This window comes from Nannospalax galili, unplaced genomic scaffold (genome assembly GCF_000622305.1).
Source record: "Nannospalax galili isolate Female #2095 unplaced genomic scaffold, S.galili_v1.0 scaffold80, whole genome shotgun sequence".
Lineage (NCBI taxonomy): Eukaryota > Metazoa > Chordata > Mammalia > Rodentia > Spalacidae > Nannospalax > Nannospalax galili.
In genome coordinates, this window is record NW_008347188.1 from 198,914 (window position 1) to 203,487 (window position 4,574).

Sequence of the window (4,574 nt, forward strand, 5' to 3'; positions counted from 1 at the left end):
AGTGACTATAATTAGTGAGAAAATATTAGATAAATATTAGCTGGAGGAAGGAAAGGGGAGGAAAAAAGAAGGCCATGGTATCCTCTTTCTTGTGTTTCACAGAATGTAATTTGTGTCTGCTAAGGTGTGTAATCTCAGGTTTACAAATTCTTTGCCTTCTTTTCTAGGCATAAGCAATCAAGTGAGAATAAACTAAATAATTGCACCTATTACGATGAAGATAGAATTTTTGCACACAAGATAGACACTTTATTGTTTCCTGTACAAGAGACTGTGATATCCGAACTATTCAGCAGAAATCTCAGTTTGGTGAAGAAGTCAAATGGATCTGAGGAAAATGAAAATTAAATACTTTAATTCATCAAGTCACTACCTAGTATGCTAGATTATACCACTAAACTAGTATGCTAAAGATTATACCACAGCAAGCTATCTAACATGAATACATGTATAGAACAGGAAGCTGAAGATTTTGGTTCAGAGATCATTGGACCCAAAAAGACATATGCCCAGGAAAAGATCAAGATGCCAAAGGCACTTTGGAAAACTTGCTCCACGGGGCTTTGTTGGTAGTTGTTCTGAACAAAGAAAAACCCCAAAGCATTAAAAGGATTCTGTGCTTTGTCAATCACATCCTAAGGGCCTTAGGAACACCCTCAACACTCTGGCCATCCTGCAGCAGCTGAGCAAGGCTGTGCAAGCTCCAGGCTCACAAAACAACCAAGAAAGCCAGGAGGAGACCATGCCAGCAGGAAATCCTAGCAGCTAATCTCAATCTGTCTTTCTCCAATTTATCACAGATTTTCATATGGCTAATATGAAATGTAAAAGCTACATTAGAGTGCCTGGGTCCTCCACTGAATTTGTCACCAAATACTGAGAAAAAGCTAGTGGCTGGTTGATTTTGTTTTTAAAAAGCTTCAGAAGGAATGCGGCTGAACAGATGAGAAATTGATTCTGTCTTGTAAATCTCCCGGTGGCTTTTGCAAGGATAACCTGTATTTCGGAGCAGTGCTTTATCTTGTCTTCCTGAGTCATGGTGTTAGTGGCTCCTAGTTCTTCAAAACATGCATTAAACATGAGAGAGAAGGCTGGGCTAGAAAAGGTTCCATAAATCAAGATAGGGAAAACTCTGGTAGGTGCATCCCTGACGTCTGGCAGCAGTACGGCAGACTATATGAGTGTCGGCCATGACATCTACAAGGATGGTCAACTAAGCCGCCCCGTCTCCCACTGACATCGAGCAGTCTACTTCACGGGCCTTCTTTCAATGTATGAATCGCAGTCCATATTCCATCCCTCTGTAATGTAGGCCGCTCTCTTGGCTCTCAGAACATCAGCTGAGACAATAGTATAGTGCTTCCACCCAGAGATTGTCTCCCTTATCCACTTTAGAACAGCTGACTCTGCCTATGTTATGCACTGGGATAGCAAAAAGCCCTAAATTAGGGACTCATGTAGATCCACAGTGATAACATGATCTGGACCTACAGGTAGAATATTTGCAACAAGCTTGGCTGAGACTGGATTTCTGCTCTTACCTTTCTTATCCTGACCAGCATCAGGGAAACACGGATGCCTACAGGCTTGCTGGCTGAAGCAATCCTGCGGGGCGTTAATCACCACAGAAAGCTCCGTTAGACTGTCATTCATTTTGCCACAATCACTCAGAACAATGTAAAAATCTTCTCCACATACACTTTTACCAATTTCCATTCGGGTCTCCTGGTTGTTAAACATCTCACCTTGCCTAGCTCTTGGCCTAGGTGGTCAGCAATTTTCTGGAATAAGCCCTTGTGAAAGCTGCCACTGAAGATTTTGATATCTGCATCTTGTACCACTACCTTGCCGTGCTCGTTGCTCAGCAGTCACGCCTGCTGCAAAGACCAAAGCCACACAGAGCCTCAATGCTAACAGTTCCGTGCTTAGCTACTCGACCATTTTGCATCCCCACCCCACATGTGACTCTAAATTGCCCAGTCAAATACAGAAATTTCATTGGTAGAATCTCCAATTTTATAAGAAAATATAGGCATGGGACTGGAGAGATGGCTCAGCAGTAAAGATCACTGGCTGCCCTTGCAGAGGACCTGGGTTTGATTCCTAGCACCCAGCTAACAACCATCTGTAACTCCAGTGCCCGGGGGAATCCACTGCCCTCTTCTGACCTCCTCAGGCATTGCGTGACACGGGTCGGGTGCACTTACAAACACGCAGGCAATACACTCATGGATAAAATAAAAATCATAACAAAAAGTATTTTAGAAGAAAATATAGGCATTGTTCCAATAAATTATTGTCGCATAGTTTTATACTTTAGCCTTCAACATATAACAATTTTTAATTAATTATCTAAAGTTAAGCGGCAAACATCTAAGAAAATGTGTAAAGTAATGCAGAGCCGTTTGAGTCAGGGAAGAACCAGGCACAGGGCACGGAAAAGCCAGTTCGTAAAGTTCCCGGAGGCTCTTCAGGTTGCTGCCACAGTCAAGTTTCACCTCAGTACAAGGATTTGTGTTAGTCACATTTCTTGAGGTAAAATTTAGTTTTGGGAGGTTAAAATCTCTTCACAGGCAGAAGTACACATGCGCAACTGCCAGAGCTGAAGAAGTTCAAGTCCTAGCTGAGGGGCTATTGGCAATCAGCAGCTGTTGGGAAAGGGAGGGTCTGTTTTCTGTAAGAGTGTGATGGCAGGGCTGGAGAGATGGCTCAGCAGTTAAGAGCACTGGCTGCTCTTGCAGAGGACCCAGGTTCAGTTCCCAGCATCCATACTGTGGCTAAGAATCATCTGTAATTCCAGTTCTAGGGGACCCAATATCCTTTTCTGCCCTCTGTGAGCATTGCACATAGGGGTATATTTAAATACACGCAGTAAAAGACTGATACACATAAATAAATTAATGAAATTTCATGGTTAGAGAGATGGCTCAGCAGTTAAGAGCACTGGCTGCTCTAGCAGAGGGCCCAGGTTCGATTCCCAGCACTCACATAGCAGCTAATAACCATCTGTAACTCCAGTTCCAGGGGATCTGACACCCTCTCCTGACCTCCACAGGCACTGGATGACACAGACATTGGACGGCACCTACATACATGCAAGCACTGCACTCACATACGTAAAATAAAAAATAATAAATAAAAAATTTTTAAAGAGTGTGATAGTTGGTAGATAACTAACTCTAAGATTTACACACACACCCAAGAGCATTCAGGGAAACAGATTAAACTCAATGGGCCTTTTTAGAAAAGACAAATAACACAGGGCATTAATTGGATGTGGTGGTAAGTTGGGCGTTGATGGGGGAAACCTGCATGTGATAGAAACACATTTCATGAAATTCTAGAATCAATAAAATTGCTTTTAAATAATTCAGAAGTAAGCCAGACATGGTAAAACACTCCCTTTAATCCCATCCCTCCGGAGTCAGAGGCACAAAGATTTCTGTGAGATCCAGGTCAGCCTTGTTTACTTAGCAAGTTCCAGGCTAGCTGGGGCTGCAGGGAGACTCAATCTCAAAATATAAACAAAAGAAAAAAAAGAAACCTACACATTAAAAATTAGGCATGGCAGCACATGCCTTTAGTCCCAGCACTCAGGAGGCAGACACAAATGGATTTCTGTGAGATCAAGGCCAGCCTGGTCTATATAGAGAGTTCTCGGCCACTGGGCCTACAGGGAGACCCTCTCTAAAAATGACCAAAAATTAAATGCGTAGTTTATAAACAATAAATTGAAGTTAGATTTAGCCTTTTTTTCTCTAGTGTGACATTTAGTGCATTCTAAGGGACTGAGACTTTGATGATAGATTATAGGCAGGTAAGGAGATGATAGAAAAGTGACAAATATTCACACCATATGTAACTATCCCATCACATTAATGAATTAATAAAATACACTCTTTTCACATGTAACAGTTTGATGATTACAGATCAATGCATAGGATGTATGACTGCCACAATCAGGGAAAAGATCATTCTTACCACCCATAAAGCTCCTTGTGCCCCCCTCACCCTGATCGTCACTGATCTCATTTTTGTGCATTTATTTTCCAAGATGCATGAATGGAATTACATAGCTTTCGTGTCTTATTTCTCTCCATTAATGCCTTTCAGACTCTTCTGTGCTGCCGTCTGCATATTGTGCCTGTGATTGCTGAAAAGATTCCATTGTGTGAACGCATTATGCTTGTTTATCTATGTACTAGTTGATGAACATTGGGGTTGTTTTCAATTTCAGCCATTATGAAAATATATGACTTTCAATGAAATTCACAATATACCACCTCATCCCATTAAAAACAAATCTTTCGTGATAAGCAAGCAAATTTCAGACCTCTATAAGAAGCTTCTACAATGACTTTCAATAAAATACCATGTGATTCCTTCCCAGTTACACTGGAAATGCTGGGACTAGAGCAGATAATTTGAGACGTTTAAAATCTCTTACAAGCACATTTTTGTCTAAACAATATTTTAAGAAAAATAATAGAACTGTATGTAGATAACTTGTTTTCACTGGGGTATCTGAGGCAGCTTGTAATTCTGTCAGTTTAGTGAATGCATGTAGTGGCTTT

The 4,574-nt window shown here is 41.3% G+C and overlaps 1 pseudogene; it reads right to left on the reverse strand.

The window, feature by feature from the left end:
* Positions 1 to 1,248: 1,248 nt before the first annotated feature.
* LOC103742608 overlaps positions 1,249 to 4,574 on the reverse strand; it is a 7,349-nt pseudogene continuing 4,023 nt past the window's right edge.